Source organism: Macaca thibetana, chromosome 7 (genome assembly GCF_024542745.1).
Source record: "Macaca thibetana thibetana isolate TM-01 chromosome 7, ASM2454274v1, whole genome shotgun sequence".
NCBI classification, from domain to species: domain Eukaryota; kingdom Metazoa; phylum Chordata; class Mammalia; order Primates; family Cercopithecidae; genus Macaca; species Macaca thibetana.
This window is the reverse complement of record NC_065584.1, coordinates 108548816-108571969: the sequence shown is the minus strand read 5'-3', so window position 1 is coordinate 108571969 and position 23154 is coordinate 108548816. Positions and strand designations below refer to the sequence as shown.

General features: G+C 43.0%; 1 long non-coding RNA gene across 3 annotated transcripts; it reads left to right on the top strand.

The window, feature by feature from the left end:
* The first annotated feature begins 223 nt into the window (after positions 1-223).
* Positions 224-22886, top strand: LOC126958090 (uncharacterized). Of its 3 annotated transcripts, XR_007727071.1 has the most exons (4): positions 224-300; positions 4114-4313; positions 4709-4918; positions 9732-22886. It is a non-coding gene; the product is annotated as an uncharacterized LOC126958090 (long non-coding RNA). The 3 variants fall into 3 exon arrangements; XR_007727072.1 differs by lacking the exon at positions 4114-4313 and having other exon boundaries at positions 10459-22886; XR_007727070.1 differs by lacking the exon at positions 4114-4313.
* The last annotated feature ends 268 nt before the right edge of the window (positions 22887-23154 follow it).

Sequence of the window (23154 nt, the reverse complement as noted above, 5' to 3'; positions counted from 1 at the left end):
TTCCTCCAGACCCCATACCGGCGGGGAAAAGGTTCCTGTTTCTTTAAGCCGCCTCTACTTGCTGGGCGGAAGGGCCGGAGTTTTTCGCCTCCACCGGCAGCTGCGCCCACCCCTTCTTGAGTGACAGACAAGCAACCCAATTGAAGAAAGTGAGCTCAGCGTGACGGCGAGACGGAGCAATAGGAGCCGGCCTGGCCTGTGCGGGGCGGGGTCCCAAGAAGGCCGGGCGGGTGGAGGCAGGAATAGCCGCTGAGGAGAGACCTGGGAGCGGGAGCTGGGCCTAGGGCGGCGCCCTGATGGGTGAGGGGAAGCGCCGGGGGCTGGGGGCAGCAGACGGTGGAGAGGGACCCAGCCCGAGAGACGCAGGGAAGAGAGGCCGGGCCGAGCCCTGCGATCTGCGTCTGCCCCGGAAGCTGAGGAGCTGAGAGGGTGGGCCTGGGCTGGACCGCGCGGATTCGTCAGGCCCCCGTAGGGTGGCGGCCCAGCCGGGGTCTCGGGACGGGAGGAGAGACCGGGTCCTGGACCCAGAACGGGCGTCGCGTGGCGGCAGAGGGCGGGCCAGGCAGTCAGGCGGGGCGGCTGGGCCGGGCAGCGGTGGGAGGGAGAAGGAGGGCGCCGTTGGAGGGGAAGATCGGGGGGAGGGCACGGAGAGGCCCGGGAAGGAGCCGGAGAGCGCTCGTGGCGGGCCCGCACCAGTCCAAAGCCCGGGGTCACGCTCGACCTGGACCCCGCTGCCCGAGTCCACCAGTCCGCCCCGTGAATCCTGTATGCTCAGTAGCACCCCCTCCCGCGCTCCCCCGGTGCATGTACTTTCCATCCCCAGCGCTCATCCTTCAGGCCCTTCTTGCTTCCTGCCTGGACAGTTGCAGTGCCCTAAGTGGTCTGCCCGCAGGCACGGGGGCCGCTCTCCTGTCGGCCTTGCACCGTGCGGACAGAAATATTTTCTTTTTTCTTTTCTTTTTTTGGAAACCTTTTTGAGAGAGCGTCTCGCTCTGCTGCCCAAGCTGGAGTGCAGTGGCGCGATTTCGTCTCACTGCAACCTCCGCCTCCCAGGTTCCAGCGATTCTCCTGCCTCAGCCTCCCAAGTAGCTGGGATTACAGGCGCCCGCCACCACGCCCAATAATTTTTGTATTTTTAGTAGAGACGGGGTTTTAACCGTTAGGCTGGTCTTGAACTCCTGACCTCAGGTGATCCGCCCGTCTCGACCTCCCAAAGTGCTGGGAGTACAGGCATGAGCCACCACGCCCGGCCGAGAAACCTTTTCAAAATGCAGAGCAGATCTAGATACTTAGCTCATGAAACTGGTCTGCTTCCCACCCCTTCGTAGGGTCAGACCCAGAACCTAACCCAGGCCCTGCAGATCTGGTCCCTCCGCCCTCTCCCAGGTTTGTCTACTCATCCCGCTTTCTCAGTGCCCTCCACACACTGGCCTCTTTCTGTTCCTTTTACATCCCAAGCGCCTGCCTTCCTTGGGGCCTTTTATTTAGTATTCCTCCTCCCTGGTCTGCTCTTCCTCCCCTGGCTTAGTCTTGTAAACTCTTCTTCATCCTTCAAAGCTCCACTTAAGCATCACTTCTGCAGGGGAGACATCCTTGTCCCTGACTCTTGGACCAATACCCTACTTTTATCACCCTGGGTACTTGTCCTTCACAACACTTGTACAACTGCAGTTTTACATTTATTTACGAAAGTATTGATATTTCTCTGTCCATCCCACCAGATTGTAAGGTCCACGAAGAAGATAGTGTCTGGTTTTGCTTCGTATTGTGTCTCTAGCATCTCACACAGGGCCAGGCACTATAAATATTTACCAAATAAAGAAATGCAGGGTTTCAGTTTGGCAAGAGGAAGGGCATGTGAATCGTGGTCACCGATGTCCTACCTGTAGGGGAAGGAAACTGACATTTGGAATGCTTTTTGGGAGGCCGAGGTGGGCAGATCACGAGGTCAGGAGATCGACTCCATCCTGGCTAACACGGTGACACCCCGTCTCTACTAAAAATACAAAAAAATTAGCCGGGCGTGGTGGCGGGCGCCTGTAGTTTCAGCTTCTAGGGAGGCTGAGGCAGGAGAATGGTGTGAACCTGGGAGGCTGCGTAGCTTACAGTGAGGTGAGATCGCGCCACTGCACTCCAGCCTGGGAGACAGAGCGAGACTGTCTCAAAATAAATAAATAAATAAATAAATGTAATGTGAGTTATAGATATAATTTTAAATTTCCTGGTAGCCATATTAAAAAATGAAAGAAACAGTTGACATTAATTTTAGTAATTAACACAATTTATTCCAAAATTATATTATTATAACATGATCAATATAAAAACATTATTAATGGAATATGTTACATTCTCGTTTTTGTACTAAGTTTTTGAAACCTGGTTTGTATTTTACACTGAGGGCAGCCTGTGCCACTTTTCAAGTGCCTAGTAGCCACATATGGCCAGGGATTGCAGTGTTGGGCTGTACAGTGTCATATACTTTATATACCCTCTAGAGTCTTTTGAGATAACTATAGTTATCTGCACTTTACTGATATAAATAGTGAAACTTCTAAAAGAGGTTGCCTGCCAGGGATGATTCTAGAGTTTGTAACTGGAGGAAGTGGGATTAGGACCTCTATCTGTTAATCTTCAGTCTGGTCTTTCTATATACTTCATGCTGACTCTAGGAGGTGCAAAGGAAGTTTGAAGGTACAGGAAGTCGGGACCAAACTTCTTAAAAAACTTCAATGTACAGCATATTCTAGCTTGTTCTGTGCTGAGATAATGTGTCCAGATGTAGCAGTACCACGTGCCCAGGTGGCTCAGCAACAAGCATATTTGATGCGTTGAAGAAAACCCTGCAAGGCGCGTCCTTCTTTGACCCAGTCACCACACCTCGGCCCAGCCTGGACTAAGTCTGGTCCTAGGACCTGGGTAGAAAAATGTACATACCATGCAGCATCTCAGAGGTGCTGGGAATACTAGGCTTGTGTTTGCAACCTGGCTTTTCTCTCTTTATTTATTTATTTTTTTTGAGACGGAGTTTAACTCTTGTCGCCCAGGCTAGAGTGCAGTGGCGCCATCTTGGCTCACTGCAACCTCCACCTACCCGGTCTAAGCGATTCTTGTGCCTCAGCTTCCGGAGTAGCTGGGATTAGAGGCACACGCCACCGTGCCCGTTTAATTTTTGTATTTTTAGTAGAGACGGGGTTTTACCATGTTGGCCAGGCTGGTATTGAACTCCTGACCTCAAATGACCTGCCCTGCTCGGCCTCCCAAAGTGCTGGGATTACAGGCGTGAGCCACCGCGCCTGGCCACAGCCCCAGTTCAGCAGTTGCTCACTGAGTATCTACCATGTGACCAGCACTGTTCTAGGCCATTTTTGGTGATTGGGCGTTGTATGTCATAGCCTTCATCTTCAGGATGCTTCAGATATATTTGCAAAGACAACACTGGATCACATAAAATGACTAGATGGTATGCAGGGCATCATGTGGTGTAATGAAGAGCCAGAATCAGTGTGGGCCAGAGGCTACAAGTGGGTGTCTCAGCCAAACTGCATGACGTGTTTTTTAAAATGTTGGATTTAAACTACTCTAGGCAAGGTGGTGCTTTGCAGTGTTACAGACCCTACGTGCAGGCTGCTTGGTTTGTTTACTTACCTGCTTGGTTGCCTAAGACATTTGAATTTATAACCCTATTAGGCATGCTATGCTGGTTTAATGTGAGTCACTAGAAAAGATTTGTTGAGCACTTACTATGTGCCAAGCATTGTACTGGCTGCAGCTGCTTTGGAACTGATCATAACATCTTCCAAAGTTCTTCCACTAGGAAATAGTAATAATGATAATAGTGGAACACCAACAAATACTTTGCCTTTTATATTGACTTTCCTCCCGGACTGCCTTCACATATGCTCACTCATTGTGTCAACAATATACAATATACCTGCCTAGCAGGTAGGGCTTTCCGTGTTGGGGAAACGTGATTTCAGGGCTTTTGCAATTTCTTCAAGTTCACACAGTTAGAATTCTGCTATTATGCCTAGTGCTTTATTATCCCACCTAATGTTCACAACAGCTTTACAGGGTAGGGTTGATGCTAATACCCATTTTTTTTTTTTTTTTGAGACGGAGTCTCGCTCTGTCACCCAGGCTGGAGTGCAGTGGCGGGATCTCAGCTCACTGCAAGCTCCGCCTCCAGGGTTTACGCCATTCTCCTGCCTCAGCCTCCGGAGTAGCTGGGACTACAGGCGCCAGTGTACATGGAGAGTGAGACAATGCAGGTGTTGACTCACGGAACTGGACGAGAATCTACTACTCCTTCTCTAGTGAGAGTCTCTGTCATTTGCATAGAAGGCTTAAACGCAGGGAGGGCATGGGGATTCCGTGTAAACTTCAGTAAGCTGCATAAACAGAGGCCATGATGTGTTTTGTCTCTGACCTTTTCCAGGGAGATCTGACCCCAGGGTTGCAGCGTGATGCTCACTAACAGAAGCTGACTCAATTGTGTTATGTCTCTGATCTTTTCCAAGGACATCTGGACCCAGGGTCGCAGTGTGATGCTCACTAACAGAAACTGACTCAATTGTGTTTCCTGGTTTTGGGGAATATCTTTGAATTACTGCATGAATGTTTATAAACTGTTGGGGCTAAATATGAAAGTTGCTCTTCAGGTGCCGTCTCCACCGAGCCACTGTGTACATTTTCTTTCTCTCTCTTGCAGCTGTTCTCTTCCTACAAACTGAACGAAAATGAAAAGGAAGTCATTTCTGCATGTGTCACAGAGGCATCCTTTGGTTCTAAAGGGAGCTGAGTTGGATTCCACAAGCGCATGGTCCTTGTAGCATGTGAATAGGATTCAGTCATGGACGAGAAGGAAGGGTTCCGGGGAGACTGTCATCGCCCTGTCCAGGCTAATCCTCCAGCTGCCCAGGTGACAGGCTGGCCTGTGTTTGTGTTGTGTAAGTGTGTACAGCTGCTAATGTAGGGTCCAGAAACATCTTACAAAGTAAGCCTATCCCTACATGTAGTTTTATGTGGGTATAAATTCATTTCAGTTCTTAACATGAACATTTGTACAGTGCTTCCAAGTGAGGGTTTGACTGCCTCACATCTGGAATCCTTCAAGTTTATCCTTCTTGGAGTCAGTGTCGTGAACGTTTTCCCCTAGGTCAAGAGTCTGCTGTCAACATGGTGTTCTCTAATTACACGGCTTCATACAACTCCCAGCTGTGTGGACATATATTTTTGTATTTAAGGTGTTTCTTCTTTTACTTCTGTTTATAGTTCATCCTTGACACTGCGCTTTTCCTGCTGCCTTTATCTCAGGTCCTTCCCAAGCTTTCATCCTGGCTGACTTCTTTTAAGTAATAGAAGGAGAGGATGTGGGGTCAGTCAGCCTGACTTCCGATCCCTTCTCCATCCATTACTTGGCAAATTAAAGCTGTGTTTAGGCTTCATTTATGTCATCCTAGATTTCTCAAGAGTTACAATTTTTTGATATATTAATTATAATTATAGGATTGTTTAAAGATCAAACAAGACAATGTATATTGATGTGTTTTATAATCTTTGTTGTTGTTGTTTGCTTGTTTGAGACTGAGTCTCGCTCTGTCACCCAGGCTGGGGTTCAGTGGCATGACCTTGGCTCATTGCAACCTCTGCCTGCTGGGTTCAAGCGATTTTCCCGTCTCAACCTCCCGAGTAGCTGGGACTACAGGTGCCTGCCACCACACTTGGCTAATTTTTGTATTTTTAGTAGAGATGGGGTTTCACCATATTGACCAGGCTGGTCTTGAACTCCTGACCTTGTGATTCACTCAACTCGGCCTTCCAAAGTGCCGGAATTACAGATGTGAGCCACCGCGCCTCGACTGTAATCTTTAAAGCTCAATAGAAATGTAACATCTTGCTATTATTATGCGATGATAAAATCTTTCATTCTTTGCTTTTTCCTTGGTTGCTGGCCTAAAAATTGAATCAATTCTGTTCTCTTTTTTTAAAAAAATAATCTTGAACATGTGAAATTGCTGATATTTTCATATGTTGCTGATGATTGATCTATTTGAATGGTAGCTTCCTATGGTTTCTTCGAATAGTTAAAACTCTATCAGGCCAGGCATGGTGGCTCATGCCTATAGTGCCAGCACTTTGGGAGGCCAAGGTGGGCAGATCACCTGAGGTCAGGAGTTTGAGACCAGCCTGGCCAACATGGTGAAATCCTGTCTCTACTTAAAATACAAAAATTGGCAGGAGACCCACTTGAACCCGGGAGACGAAGGTTGCAGTGAGCTGAGATTGCATCACTGTACTCCAGTCTGGGCAACAGAGTGAGACTCTGCCAAAAAACAAAAACAAAAACAAAAAACTATATCAAAGTGATATATTTGTATAGTGAAACCCCAGACAGTGCCACTAAGTGAATGATGATATAATACTCTTATTTCTTATTTTGCTACAACTTTAGTTTCTCAACAATCACTCCACCTGCCGGTTTGGTCTTTTTTCCCATTGGGATTGGTTTCCCTTAAATGTCTGGTGATTCTTCATTGTTCACATTTAGTAGTGACACAGGAAGAAGAAGAAAGGAGTCTGTTATCATTAGTAAAAGGCTCGTCTAGAGGTTTTTTTTTTCTGGGAGTTGATAGGGTTTCCACATGTTAGTAAGTGATGTCTTTGGTCTAGATGGTTTCCTTTCTCTGGAGAAAAACTTCTCCTCTCCTCTCTGGAAGGCAGGTGCTTGCTGTTGGTTGTCGGTGTTCTACTCACTGGTTACCTGAGGGGTGGGGTGCAGGCATCGGTGAGGGAGGATTATAAGGGTTGACTGTTAATGTACAGATTTTAATCAACCCTCCTGTTTTCTGACGCCTGCCTCACTTCTCTGCCCCTCACCCCCAGGAAGGTCCACAGATGATGCTCCTTCTCAAGGCTACGAGGCCATCACATCACTTTTTTGTCTCTGCTGCTCTCTCTACGTGATGGATAACCATCATGGTTTCTTGGGAGGGCAAGGAAACAACTGGGTCAGTATTTGGTCTACCATCTTTAAGTTGGAAGCTTCTTCTTCCAACTGAAGCTAGAATAACAAAGCTTGAGAAAGGGTTTTTAAAATATCTAGTATCTCAACTTTTGGGGACAATTTGAACATCTTAAGGCACTAAGTTACTGAGTTTTCTGAAAAGGGTGATGGGGGAACCATTAATTAATTAATCTCTGCTTTGTTTTAAATATATTGCACCAGGTTTGTGTATTACAATTCACACTCAAAAAGCAGATTTAATTTTGATATATTTTCTTTGAAGAAATAGCTTAACTACTCTTCAGTGCTGCATTTACGATGTGGCCAAATCTTTTGAAACAAAATTATTTCTCTCTATGTAAATTAAGATGTTGTACTTTGAAAAATCATTCCTTTCAGCATTTTTAGATCTTTCTCAGTTTTCTTGAACTTTTGTGCAAGAGCAATGACCTTATATTTCCACATTATTCCTATTAAACACTTAGCTGTGGGCCTGAAAGAAATGTGCAGTTCTGTTAGAAAAAAGGTGGAGAAGGTAGTATCACTATTCCTCTTTCATGGATGGGCAAACAGGTTCAGGAATTTTCCAGAACTGAGGTTTTCTATCTTATAATTGGGTGTTCTTTGTCTCACAACGTGCACTTCGTCCTTCTGTATGGATTTCTTTGCTGAGGCTGACTGTGAATTTCGGCTCTCACATGCTAAGTACACATTAATTTCTCTTATCCTTTATTCCCACATAGTGTACGAGTGATTTTGAGAGGGTCCTGTATGGCATGGTCCTCAGGTACTTGGCAAAATGGGTCCACTCTCTCCCAGGTAGCCCTGGCTCTAGGCCCTTTTCCATGTCCTGGCCTTCCCCAGCAGTCCCTGGGAGCCCTCTGCTGACCAAAACTCCACAGTGAAGCACCACCCGAATGGTGACCTGTTAAAGGTTCCCAGTTTGGGACATGTTATTCCTCTTCTGTAAAAACTGCATCACTTTCAGATAGACTCTCAGGCAAAGGCACAGAAAATTATGATTAGATTAATGTTCTTTCAGAGGTTTCCTATCTCTGAGGTCATCTGAGCCAGTAGTTTTCAAAATGAGTTGCGGGCTTCATATCCTCAAATGTTGCATTTAAATTCTAGTTAAAAATAGTTTCACCACTGTATTTTTCCATTCTAAGACAGATTTTTTTTCCCATGCTTTACTTACTCTGGAGTTGCCTGCATCTTACAATTGATCCACTGCATTTCATATGATGAGATCTCTTCTGTTCTTCTAAAAAATTATCAATAGTTTTGTGATGGATATTGATTTAATAGCATCTCAGAATGTAAAACATCCAGGTTACAATCATTAACTCTTCTACAATATTTACATGCAAGAAGACAATATTTCTTTCTTTTTATAAGCCAAATTATATCTAGCAGAAACTCCCATGTGTCGAGATGTGGAAGATTCCAATTCGAGGAAGTTCCTCGTCATATTCTGTACCCGACACTGGAGGCTGGGATGGTGGCACTTCATGCTCCTCACCTTCCTGTCTCACTACTTTTCCTGTGACTGCCAACTGCTGGCCCTTTACTCTGAAGGGGGTGAGAGGACCACTGCCCTGGCAGTGGGGAGGGGATGCTCCTCTCAGCACAAGAAGTGCCAGAAAGGCAGCCGTCACATGCCGGAACCTTGGCCACACCAGCCACATCTGGGGAACTGCATGTGACTAGGGCCTAGCCCATTAGGAATGCTACTGTTCTGGGAACATCTCCCCGGCATCCTCATTTTGGTTTCCCATTGGCTAGTCCAGATTAACTTAACCCTTAGATGATTCTAGATTTCCATAGAAAATACCTAGGTGAGAGTTATCCAGGCAAATTCTCTTTTCCTCCTTTAAACCCCTAAAGGCTATATTGTGTGTGTGTGTGTGTGTGTGTGTGTGTGTGTGTGTGTGTGTATGTGTATGTGTTACAGAAAGACCTAATCTGCAAAAGCACAGCTTGGCCTTCAGGAAATAGATGGGAAAAGGGCTGCTTTATTATTTCCTGGTGCCTCCAAAGCACACACAAAGAGGATATAAGTTAGTACTTTCTCTAATAATTCCATCTGTAACATTGAGCCTTTAAAAGTTTTAAAAATACATTTAAATACCATGCCCATACAAGTGCATCATAAAAGGTAGCATTAATGAAACAGTTAAATGTCTCAACCTGTCTTCTTGTAAGCCATGAAATAAATTTCTCCCATTATCTCTATGTATATGTTTACCATTTGTGCAAATATACCACTGAATAGAGATTGTAGACAATTTTTATTTTGACAACAGTCCACTCATGTAAAATTACACACAAAAATAGTACTGTAACCCAGGTGCATTGCCAGATCCAAGTAAATGTGAGCCAAGGCCCATTTGTTCATGCATGTGTTTTTATGATTTTGTCTGTTCCTTTTGTGACTTACATATTTATAATACAGAATGTGAGAAGAGTTAGCCCTTTGTAGTTATTTAGCTTTAAGACATAGAAAACTGTTCTAGAATCTTTAAAAAGTAATTGCAAGAATTTTTTGAAAGCTTCTTGAAATTACAAGTCAAGATTTTTAAAAAATGATTATTCTTTGAAACTACTTTTCTGTATACATCAAGATTTATCAATAGCATATAAAATAAATCAATAGCAACAAAATAAAATGGGAAAGGATGGTAATGGCCACCTCATATTGCTTCTTTCTTTTTTTTTTTTTTTTGAGACGGAGTCTCGCTCTGTCGCCCAGGCTGGAGTGCAGTGGCCCCATCTCTGCTCATGGCAAGCTCCACCTCCCGGGTTCATGCCATTCTCCTACCTCAGCCTCCCAAGTAGCTGGGACTACAGGCGCCCGCCACCTCGTCCGGCTAGTAGAGACGGGGTTTCACCGTGTTAGCCAGGATGGTCTTGATCTCCTGACCTCATGATCCGCCCGTCTCGGCCTCCCAAAGCGCTGGGATTACAGGTTTGAGCCACCACGCCTGGCCTTGCTCATTTCTTTTATAATAACTAAGTCATATAAATTGAGCTCACAAAAATATTTATATTAATAAAATTATAATTTATCATTAGTAATGTTTGAGTTTTTCTTGTACATTTTTATGTAGCAAGAAAAACAGTTTTTACTGTTAAAAATGGTTTTTAAAAAAATCAGAGCAAGCCTAAGCCCCTTCATTTTATAAATACAATAACCTGAGGCTCATCAGTGCTGGTGACTCACACAGGCACACACTCAGCATTGCTGGATGTCAGCTCAGGATCCAGAATGCATTTGAACAATTCGTGCTAAATTAATAAATGCACTTTAAAATAGGCCCATATTAATCCCAAAATAACTAAACCTGTGGAATTTGTAAAATAGGATGTTTATGAATGAGGACATGGCATTTCGCCTTAGTTCTTATTCCCCGCTTTCTGAAAGCAGAATCTACAGTCTATTTTCCCATTGCTAGATTTCAGAGGAGAGCCTGGTGTCACTTACAGCAGACATTGCAGATGCCTCAGCATTTCGGATGAAGACGGTAAAGACCTTCTTTGTTTCAAAAAAACCTCTGTTTTCCAGAGGAGAAAACACAGGTTGGATCTAAACTCAATCCTCCTATTGAAATATTTTAATGACACTGAAAGAGGTTGTTGCATTTGGCAGGTGCAGGTGGAGCTGTGCGGTCCTGCACTGAAGCCCTGCAGTCCTGACTTCTGAGTGGAGCTAGAGGAGAATTATATTAATGTGTTTGCACTACTTGCTCAATTGTAAAGCATAACAAATATATTTAAGGCATTTTTTTTTTTTTTTTTTTTTTTGAGACGGAGTCTCGCTCTGTCGCCCAGGCTGGAGTGCAGTGGCGCGATCTCGGCTCACTGCAAGCTCCACCTCCTGGGTTTACGCCATTCTCCTGCCTCAGCCTCCCGAGTAGCTGGGACTACAGGCGCCCGCCACCTCGCCTGGCTAGTTTTTTGTGTTTTTAGTAGAGACGGGGTTTCACCGTGTTAGCCAGGATGGTCTCGATCTCCTGACCTTGTGATCCGCCCGCCTCGGCCTCCCAAAGGGCTGGGATTACAGGCTTGAGCCACCGCGCCCGGCCTAAGGCATGTTTTTTAAATGAGAATAAAATAGTTTAACAATGTTTATACACCTATTTTAGTTATTACATTCTCTAATCTATTTTTATCCTCACAACCATGGAAGTGCTCCACCATCTCCATTTCAGAAAGTAGACAGTAACTGAACAACACTATCTTCTTTTAAAAAACATTTATTTCATTATGAAAGTTTATGGTTTATGTAATTAATACCTTTTTGTGGTCTGCATTCAATGGGTGTGGGCATCTGCACACTGTCGTGGGTCCACCGTTGTGAAATCGCACACAGTGGTCTCACTGCCCTAAACAGCCAAGGCTCTCTGTCCATCCATCCTTTCCTCTCCCCAACCCCTGTCAACCACTGATTATTTTGCTATCTATGTAATTTTCCCTTTTCCAAAATGTCACATAATGCCCACAGCAATGAATGCGAGTTTCTGTTGCTCCACATCCTCACCAGCATTTGCTGTTTTTGGGCTTGTGGATTTTGGCCATTCTAATAGGTATGTAGTGGTATCTTACTGTTGTCTTAATTGGCAATTCCTAATAAGACATTATACAGAGCATCTTTTCATATACTTAATTTCCATCTGCATATCTGTTCGGCTTTTACCCATTTTTAATGGAGTTGTTTGTTTTCTTACTGAGTTTTAAGAGTTCTTTGCATATTTCAGATATGAATCCTTAGATATATTTTGCAAATATTTTCTCACAGTCTCTGGCTTGTCTTTTTATTCTCTTAACAGTATCTTTCACAAAACAAAAGTTTTTTTATGTTAAAGTTCAACTTCCCAATATTTTTCTTCGTGGATAATGCTTTTGGTGTTGTATCTAAAAGAATAAGAATCACCAAATCCGAGGTTATCTAGAGTTTTTCCTTATGTTATCTTCTAGGAGTTTGAAAATTTTGCATTTCATATATTGATTTAATATCTACTTTGCATTAACTTTTGTAAAAGGTGTTAAGGTCTGTTTATAGATTCATTTTTTTTTTTTTTACACATGGATGTCCATTTGTTCCAGCACCGTTTGTTAAAAAGACTCTCCTCTCTCCATTGAATTGCCTTTGCTCCTTTGTCAGAGATCAGCTGGCTGTATTTCAGTCTGTTTCTGGGCTCTCTTTTCTGTTTCACTGATGTATGTGTATGTGTCTTCTGTTTTGCCTTCAATTTAAAAAAATGTAATTGCTACCTCACTATGCTTATGAATTCTCATTGTAAACAGAAAAGCATAAATTAATGCCTGAGTATATTTTAGGGTAGATGTTGCCTTGAATACAATGAGCAGAATGAGTTATAATTTTAAAGTGAATATAAAAATTTGACCATAGTGGTAACAGATTTGTGAACTAGTGATATCAATGACAGAGTCCATTGCAATATTGCTTCATCCTTTGGCTCAGCTCTGCTTCACACCAGGTAACTACCAATCCCTTTTGTGATTTATTCAAGGATTTCTGTGGGGTGGAAAGTAGAAATGTGATATCAGTGAAGGGAGAGAAGGTAGTTTCCCAGGCTGGGAGCAGTCAGATCTCCAGTGGGTCTCAACACTGCTCTGTGGCAATACCTAGAGGGTGATGGAAACAGAGACAAGGTGCAAATGAGGTGGGTGCTGGCCCTAGGGTTCCCAGTGTTTCCTGGTTCCCATGGTCTATAAGACACCCGAAATGAGACTTTCCGGGCTTTGGGGGTCCCCTGTGGAACTGGAAAATGAAGAAGTAAGCAGTGACAATCTAGACTGATTATTAGAGGTATGTCTCCCACTTTTCAGCAACCAAGGAGCCTTTGATTAGTAGTGAAATTGTGGCACCCCAACAATGGTGGAGTGGAATGTCCTGCCACTCTGGAGGGGTGATGGCTCAGGGTCAAGACTGAACTAATTAGAAAAAAAAATGCACTCCAGGAATATCAAGTCCAAAACAAAGCTCTTCAAACCATCTGGGAAGAGAAAACAGCATGACAAGGAAAGGTATATTTGTCTGATCCCAGGAATCAATATAAACATCCATGATAACCCCATCTATTTTTTTAAAATATATGATTTGGATGAAACAAGAGAAAGAGACTGATTGTTGCTGAGTCCCTGCTGCAGTCCCGACACAGCTGGAGATTCCCTGCTCCCGTGCTCCCCTGCTCCCCTGCTCTCCTGCTCTCCTGCTCTCCTGCTCTCCTGCTCTCTTTATTTTGTTGATGCTCATGAGGACCCTGATGTCTGAGGAAGAAGGTTCCCATCCAGCTCTGCCCCTGGTGTGTCATGTGCTGGCCTTGTCAACGCACACGAGAACCTGACAGGGTGAGTGTTATAACCCCAATCATAGAAAAGGAAACGTCTCTAAAGTCTTTAGCATCTTGCCCGAGTTCGGACACTTAGCAGAGGCCTGAGTTTAGATGCAGCCCCATCTTGCTCTTTGACAGCCTCAGCACCACGTGCCCTGGGTGACCCACGCAGTGAGTCACTGACAACCCTCGTTCTTGGCTTATGGCACAGCATGGAGCGAAATGGCCCACTGACCTTTCCAGACACTTGGACAATTCGTGATATAGTTTATGCGGTCACTCCCAGTGAGTTCTATTGTTCAGTTTAATAGAATACCTAATTCTGTGTTTATTATGAATAAAGGGAGATTTCTTGTGTTTTTTAAGAATATGAAGCATATCTATTTTGTATACAAGTTGGAAGTTCCAATACTATAGGAAGCATAAGTGCAGGTTATAATGATGGGTCTTTTATAAGACTGAATTCACATCAAACTGAATCAGTAACTCCGGCTGTATTAACAGGGTGAGACATTAAACATTTAATGAAAAGAATTCCTTTCTTAGGTCACAGCAAGAACTAAATATGTCTAATTATCATGCCCGCTAAGAAGATGTATTGTGATATTTGCAGTTAATCACTCATTCAGTTCCAAGGGTATTTATTAATTGTCTGCTCTGGGCATAACAACAATTAGAAGCAGTATGTTCACATGAAAAAAAACTTACCTGAGGCTCTAAGTCACAACTTTCCATGACCAGCACACATTTCTGATTTGAAATACATATCTAAAGCTTCAAATGCATAAATAGATATCCCAATCTAGAACTAAGTTAATAGTTGCTTAGATTAATTGTTTAAATTATCCTGGGAATCAGAAGGATATGTATACATGAAACAATAAAAGTTATATTAGAATTAATAAACTTTAGAAGACCATTTTAATCTTAATATATAAACATACTACCTAGGCACACTGTTTAAATACATCTGCAACCTACTATTTTTAGATTTAGGTAAATCATTAATCCTTAAATTTGGAAGATTCCAGTGTTAGAGCTCTAGACTATGAAACTTGGATGTTTTTCTAAAATTTTTGAGTTTTTATCCAGAAATACGTATTTTCCTGGCACTGAGAACTGCAAGAAATTTCACTTGGAGTCTCCAAATAGCCATGTGTGATGTCAACATCAGTGTAACAGATACTATCACAAACATCCTGTGACTTTTTTTTTTTTTTAATACCCTAAGTTCTGGGATACATGAGCAGAACGTGCAGGTTTGTTACACAGGTATACACGTGCCATGGTGGTTTGCTGCACCTGTCAACCTGTCATCTATGTTAGGTATTTCTCCTAATGCCGTCCTTCCCCTAGGCCCTGACCCTGCAACAGGCCCCCGTGTGTGATGTTCCCTTCCCTGTGTCCATGTGTTCTCATTGTTCAACTCCCACTTATGAGTGAGAACATGCGGTGTTTGCTTTTCTGTTCCTGTGTTAGTTTGCCAAGAATGATGGTTTCCAGCTTCATCATGTCCCTGCAAAGAACATGAACTTATCCTTTTTTATGACTGCGTAGTATTCCATGATGTATATGTGCCACATTTTCTTTATTCAGTCTATCATTGATGGGCATTTGGGTTGGTTCCCAGTCTTTGCTATTGTGAATAGTGCTGCAGTAAACATACGTGTGCATGTGTCTTTATAGTAGAATGATTTATAATCCTTTGGGTATATACCCAGTAATGGGATTGCTGGATCAAATGGTATTTCTGGTTCTAGATCCTTGAGGAATTGCCACACTGTCTTCCACAATGGTTGAACTAATTTACACTCTCACCAACTGTGTAAAAGCGTTCCTATTTCTCCACATCCTCTCCAGCATCTGTTGTTTCCTGACTTTTTAATGATCGCCATTCTAACTAGCATGAGTTGGTATCTCATTGTGGTTTTGATTTGCATTTATCTAATGACCAGTAATGATGAGCTTTTGTTCATATGTTTATTGGCCACATAAATGTCTTCTTTTGAGAAGTGTCTGTTCATATCCTTCATCCGCTTCTTGATGTTTTTTTTTTCTCCTTGTATATTTGTTTAAGTTCCTTGTAGATTCTGGATATTAGCCCTTTGTCCAATGGATAGATTGCAAACATTTTCTCCCATTCTGTAGGTTGCCCATTCACTCTGATGAGAGTTTCTTTTGCTGTGCAGAAGCTCTTTAGTTTAATTAGATCCCATTTGTAAATTTTGGCTTTTGTTGTCGTTGCTTTTGGCGTTTTAGTCATGAAGTCTCTGCCCATGCGTATGTCCTGAACGATATTGCCTAGGTTTTCTTCTAGGGTTTTTATGGTTTTAGGTCTTATGTTTAAGTCTTTAATCCATCTTGAGTTAATTTTTGTATAAGGTGTAAGGAAGGGGTCTAGTTTCAGTTTTCTGCATATGGCTAGCCAGTTTTCCCAACACCATTTATTAAATAGGAAATCCTTTCCCCATTGCTTGGTTTTGTCAGGGTAGTCAGACATCCTAAACTTTTAAATTTAAGAATTTACATTTCTTTAAAGTAACTGACAACTGACAATCATTTAAAAATCCATAACTTAAAAAAATAATAATTCCTCCTAAGTTTTCAACCAAGAGAAGTGAAAATCTGTTGACACAAAGGCCTGAATATAAGTATTCATAACAACTTTCTTCTTAATAGCCAAATATTTTTAAAATAGCCTATCACTGAAGAATAGATAAGCTGTAATATATTCCTACAATGGTTACTGCCCAACACTGGAAACCACATGGACATATCTCAAAGGTATTAGAATACATAAAAGAAACTAGGTATAAGAGAATATTCTATATGATTCCATTTATATCAAATACTTCTTTTTTGAGATAACATCTCACTGTATCACCAAAGCTGGAGTGCAGTGATGTGATCACAGATCACCGCAGCCTTGACCTCCCAGGCTCAGGTGATTCTTCAGCCTCCTGAGTATCTGGGACCAAAGGGGTTGGGACCAAAGGGGTGTGCCACCACACCTGGCTAATTTGTGTGTGTGTGTGTTTTTTTTTTTTTTTTTAGAGATGGGATTTTGCCATGTTGCCCAGGCTGGTCTCAAGTTCCTGGGCTCAAGTGATCCCCGCTTCTCAATCTAGTGCTAGGATTACAGACTTGAGTCATTGCACGTGGCCTGTATCATATTCTAAGACAGACAAAACTAGAGTGAAAGAAAGCAACTGCCAGGAGCTGTGGTGTGGGGCAAGGGTCACTGACTACAGCAGCATGCAAGGAAATTTTGGGGGTAATGAAATGTATTTTAATGGTAGTGTTGTGTACATGACAATATGTATATTTGTCAAAATGCATTGATTTGTACACTTAAAATTACTAAATTTTATTATATGTAAATTAAACTCAATTAGATAATAAAAAATAAACTTTTGATCCTGAAAAAATACCTACATACATACAAATTACCTCTGAAACAAACTACTTTTTCAGAATTTCTAATTTAAATATTCAGAAATATGAATGATGATGATGAATTTTAACAAGGCTTACATAATTCAATTCTGTTTTGGATCATGTCTGAGAGGCATATTAGCTGCTGGACTTATTTGGATTTCCTTACTTCCTTTGCATATGAAAAAATAAGAGATTGAGACAGAAACAAGATATGTAATTTATGTACAATGAAACTTTCTACTGCCCAGGAAATGAGGCTTTCTATTGTCCAATGAATTGTGCCTGGCAGCACAATTCACTGCTTCACAATTCATCGTTCTTTTTACCCTCAGAGCATCCTTGAAATGATTGACTCAACCATGAGAGAAACACTGTAAATATTCTCAGATGCAAACTCACAGTACCAGCGTCACAGAACACCTGCAGGTGCAAGTAACTAAAAATCCAGCTCAATTTGACTTTAAATACAAGGGAATTTATTGACTCAGGTGCGTAGTTCAGAAGCAGGCCAGACTTCAGGGTGAATCTGAGCACAGAAGCTCATGGATGCTACCAGGACTCAGTCTCTTCCCAATTTTCTGCTCTGCCTTCAGTGAAGTCAGAATAATTCTGCGTGTGGCGAAATCTCCAGGAAAAATTTCTGAGGTTGCATTCTTCACCAAAGAGGGAGCACGAACAAGAACACCCTTGTTTCTAACAACCTAGCACAACTTGTATTTGACTCTAATTGGAACAACTCAGACCCTTGCCCATCCCCAAGTCCATTAGGGGGACCAAGGGAGTGCTGTGTGGCACCTGGCATGAGCCTCAGTTTTGCACCCACTTTGGAACCAATAACTGTGACACAGGGTGAGACAGTGCTGGTTAAGTCAACCAGGACCCACCCCATGTTTCAAACCATGTGACTGAATAATTCAGGGCTCTGTTAGGAAGGAGAAAGGGGGATGCTTCTTTTTTTTTTTTTTTTTTTTTTTTTTGAGACGGAGTCTCACTCTGTCGCCCAGGCTGGAGTGCAGTGGCCGGATCTCAGCTCACTGCAAGCTCCGCCTCCCAGGTTCCCGCCATTCTCCTGCCTCAGCCTCCTGAGTAGCTGGGACCACAGGCGCCGCAACCTCGCCCGGCTAATTTTTTGTGTTTTTAGTAGAGACGGGGTTTCGCCGTGTTAGCCAGGATGGTCTCGATCTCCTGACCTTGTGATCCGGCCGTCTTGGCCTCCCAAAGTGCTGGGATTACAGGCGTGAGCCACCGCGCCCGGCCAGGGGGATGCTTCTTAAATAGCACCCAACACTCAACTACAATTTAATTTGACAGGAACCCGGAGGCCCTGCCATAGAAATCTCTCACAGTTGCTTGGAATGAGAGCACTCAATACAAAATCCTATGGCAGCAACCCTGTGGCCTCAAGGGCGCCACGCATTTGGTGTGGAGGGTGGGGCAAGGAGGATGGGGAAGGGCTCAGGGTCTTCTGAAGATGAAGCCAAAGAACAGATGGCACTGACTTAGCAGAGTGGAAAATGTTTAACCCCAAGAGATGCCTACAGAGGCAGCTAAGCCACACCACAGACTCCTAGAAGAGCTTGTGTTAGGGTTCCCAAGTGTCTAGGTAAGCTGAGGAGATGGTGAGGCAGACACAGAGGGTCGGTTCAAAGCACATTGGGAAGACTGTGATCCCAAGACCCCTCAGTCCACATTGGCAGTCAAATGCTCCTCCCTGACATCGGGAAAAGAAACAATTTATTTTCTTCAATATTGAAACAGAACTTTTCTAGGCTCCAGGACACTGGATAATGCTGCTTATGCAAATACAGTATTTAGTGAAAGCCAATTTACTGAGCAGGGAGATCTGCAGACTCTTTCTGCCTCTTGGCTCTCAGAATGCTGGGGTCAGCTTGCAGTCTTAGGAGATTGGCGACCTCTTTTTGGAGAGGATCTGCAGATACCAACATTTTCAGGGTTTCCTCAGGTCCAGGAGTGCCAGGCTCCTGTGGACTCTTCCTTTGGGGAAGCAAAAGAAGACTATCTGTGCACACATAATGCGTTAATTGTATTTTCTTATTTTCTGTTTTCTTGACGCTCGCGTCATCTGGTGTTTACTGGGAAAAGATTGCCTTTCCCAGGGCCAGCCAATTAAACTACCAATTCAGAACCCATACTCCTAACCACCTACTTTATCTGGCTCTGATACTGTAGGAGACAATACCGCCCTTCCTTAATCACCACAGGGTGAGGTACTAGGCAACTAGAAATGGCCCCTATGCCCCAGAGCCTGCTGAAGCTATTAATGCTGGACAGCCTAAGCCTGCCTGCCCTGCCTGCCCTTGCTGTCCCACAGAGACCACAGCAGAGGATCCTGCCCATGCCTTCCCCTCTCCTGCCTCTGCCTGGGGCATCCCTGTGCCTCCTATTTCTAGGGATCTGTGAGTATGAATGGGACAGTCACTTCCATGTCTGCAGGTCTTAACATCCCTGATTAAAACAAATTCTGAGTACATTTTAAAACATAAGGCTTCCAGGCCGGGTGCGGTGGCTCAAGCCTGTAATCCCAGCACTTTGGGAGGCCGAGACGGGCGGATCACGAGGTCAGGAGATCGAGACCATCCTGGCTAACACGGTGAAACCCCGTCTCTATTAAGAAATACAAAAAACTAGCCGGGCGAGGTGGCGGGCGCCTGTAGTCCCAGCTACTCGGGAGGCTGAGGCCGGAGAATGGCGTAAACCCGGGAGGCGGAGCTTGCAGTGAGCTGAGATCCGGCCACTACACTCCAGCCTGGGTGACAGAGCGAGACTCCGTCTCAAAAAAAAAAAAAAAAAAAAAACATAAGGCTTCCAATGGAATTTTTAAAACCCTTATATGGAGAATTTTAAACATATATGTAAATAAACATGAATATAACAAACCCCTGTATATCTATAGTCCTTCAGAACAACAAGAAATACATGGGCAATTCTGTTCTGTCTATATTCCCAAATAAAATTCATACATTGTGATTAGCTGATGTGTTTTTAAGTCTATATAATTTATACATTTCCCTTGTATCTCCTGTGTATCATTTTCTTGTAATTTGTTAAAGAAGCCGCGTTGATTTTCCTGATTCATCTTCAGAGTTTAAAATAGAATTTCACACACACAAAAAATAAAAGCAGACGGAAAGAATAAAAATGTCAGAAAAGAAATCAATGGGATTTAAATGGTACAGCTGCTTTGGAAAACAATCTGGCAGTTCCTCAAAAAGACAGAATTACTCTTTGATCCATCAACTCTATTCAAGTCTTCATACTGAACAGAATTAAAAACATATGTCCACACAAAAACTTGTACAGCAGCATTATCCATAATAGCCAAAAACTAGAAACAACCCAAACGTCCACCAACTGATGAGCGAATAAATAACATGAAGTATTTCCACACAATGGAATATTACTCAGCCTCAAAAAGGAATGATTGCCAGAGTTTGGAGGAGGAAAAAATGGAAAATGCAGTTTCTTTCTTGGGTGCTGAAAATATGTTAGAATTAAATAGTGGTGAAGTCTGTGCTACTTCCAGAAAGTGCTAAATTGAACACTTTACATGAGTAAAATGTAGTATGTGAATTATAACTCAAAAATCAAGAACATTTTCCAGAAATAAAGTTTATGATTTTCAGGTTTAAAAGATCTATTGAGTTCCCTCAAAATGAATTTCAAAGTTCTTCTACACTAAACACATTATTGTGAAATTTGATAACATCAGAGATAAAGATCTGAAAAGCTTCCAGAGAGGTGAAAGGAAAAGATCACCTGCAAAGAATCAAGAACGAAAATAGCACTGAAGTTTTTCACTGAAATTCTAGATATAATAAGAAAATGAAATTTGGCCTTCACATTCTGAGAGAAATATATATATTTTAAACCCAAGTAAACCGTCAACCCAGTGTGAGAATAGTGCACAGGCATTTTGGGACATGCACAGCATCAAAGCTTTACCTTAGATCAGGAAGCTACAGTAAAGTGGCAACCTAAGAGGGGGAGAAAGGAATTCCAGGAACAGGTGATCCATGCACGAGAGAGGAGCAGCATTGCCGAGAGCCAGGGGTGAAGCAATTCAAGCTGGAGACACTGAGACAAACAGGAGCGCCTGGCATTCTCTGAGAGGCAGTGCAGTGGTTCTGCACTGTGTGCAAAACTAAATGTGGCGTTTACCTTTAATTGGTTACAATGTGCCTTCCCAGGCCTGCCAGCAGAGATTCTAAATCCTAATGCAAATGATATGGCAACACTTGTGATTATAGACATGAGTGTTTGAATTACAGATCCAGGTCCAAACCCAAATCCTTTCAGTGATTAACTGTATGCTGTCATTTAATTACTTAATCTCTCCAGCATGCCACTTCCTCAGATCAATTCGTATGGGAATATAAATTCATAGGAGTGTTATAAAGGGTAGTTTGTACAATGAGCTCGTGACTATGACATGCTTAGCATGGCATCCAAAAAGTCTTCAATAAGTGGTGCAACAATACCTTTTTATTACAGGAAACACACCCAACTTAGAAAACAGCGTTCATGGGGGATTAAGAGAAGTAACTACAGTCGGGTGAGCAGAGGGAGCCAGCGTGGGGATGGCCTTTCCTAGGTGAGGCATCCACCACATTTGAAAGTGGGATGCAGGGCCAGAGCTGAACATCAACCAGGACGGGCAGGAATGAAGTAAACAGCTCATACCTATTCCTTCATGGGTCAGTTCCTTTCATTTTCACTTCTGACTCTGATGCAAAATTAGAACTCTTCTCTGCTCAAATGTCACTATTCTTAATAAAGTAAATAAGTAGGATCCAAAAACTTCACTTGCATAAAATACATGCTCTTGTTATTGCAAGGCAAATGGGAAATATTTTGCAGTTGGTCATCGCCATCACAATAACACGAATTCTAAAACTTACACTGTTTACAACTGAACCACACCCTCAAATAATCAAAAAATGGTCCCTCCCTAACCTCTCTCCCCAGAAAGAGAAGGTCTTTGGCCACCCCAACCTGAGCAGGAGAGCAGGAGGAGAGTGGGAGCCCACAGTTGCAGTGGCAAGAAGCCTGAGGGCTGATGGCTTTGACCAAATAATAGGGAATTGGGTTGACTTGTTTGAATCATTTTCCAAAAACTGATTTATAAAACAGATCAGACTCATTGAAGGAGCTGGGGAATGGTAGCCCACCCCTCAGTCTCCAGCCTCCCCAAACTGCGTGTTTCTCCAGAGTAACCTTGAGCCTCTCCCAGCATGGATTAAAACCCGTGGCTCTTCCAGATCTAAAATCTGAGGCTCTACAATTTAAGTCATAGTTAGGCACTTCCATACCTGTGATGGTAACATGCTTACATACTCAGTCTATCATTGTTTAATATTGAATGAAAGACACACATTTTGTTTACTTCTTATGCAGCAGGTTGGCTGTGTTCACCTGTGTTGTCTCAGGGTCAGCTCTTTTTTTTTTTTGTTTTTTTGAGATGGAGTCTCGCCTGTGGCCCAGGCTGGAGTGCAGTGGCGCAGTCTCCGCTCACTGCAAGCTCCGCCTCCTGGGTTCATACCATTCTCCCGCCTCAGCCTCCCGAGTAGCTGGGACTACAGGCGTCCGCCACCACGCCCGGCTAATTTTTTGTATTTTTAGTAGAGACGGGGTTTCACCATTCACAGGATGGTCTCAATCTCCTGACCTCGTGATTCGCCCACCTCGGCCTCCCAAAGTGCTGGGATTACAGGCATGAGCCACCACGCCTGGCCGGGTCAGCTCTTTATTTCCAAGAATCCTGTCCCATTTCCTGGAGCCTATTGACTGGGGAAAAGATGTGTCAAAAGTTAAAAGTATGTTGGGCAAAGCCTTAGAAACACAGCTTTTCTGACAAAAACAAGCAATGGGGATAAGACTCCCTATTCAATTAATGGTCCTGGGATAACTGGCTAGCCATGTGCTGAAGATTGAGGCTGGACCCCTTTCTTACACCATACACAAAAATCTACTCAGGGTGGATTAAAGACTTAAGTGGAAAACCCAAAAATATAAAAACCCTGGAAGACAACCTAGGCAATACCATCCTGGACATAAGAACAGGCAAAGATTTCGTGACAAAGACACCAAAAGCAATTGCAAGGAAAGCAAAAATTGACAAGTGGGATCTAATTAAACTAAAGAGCTTCTGTACAGCAAAAGAAACTACCAACAAAGTAAACAGGCAACTTACAGAATAGGAGAAAATATTTACAAACTGCATCTGACAAAGGTCTAATACAGCATCTATAAGGAACTTAAACAAATTTATAAGAGAAAAACAACCCCATTAAAAAGTGGGCCAAGGACATGAAGAGGCACTTCTCAAAAGAAGAC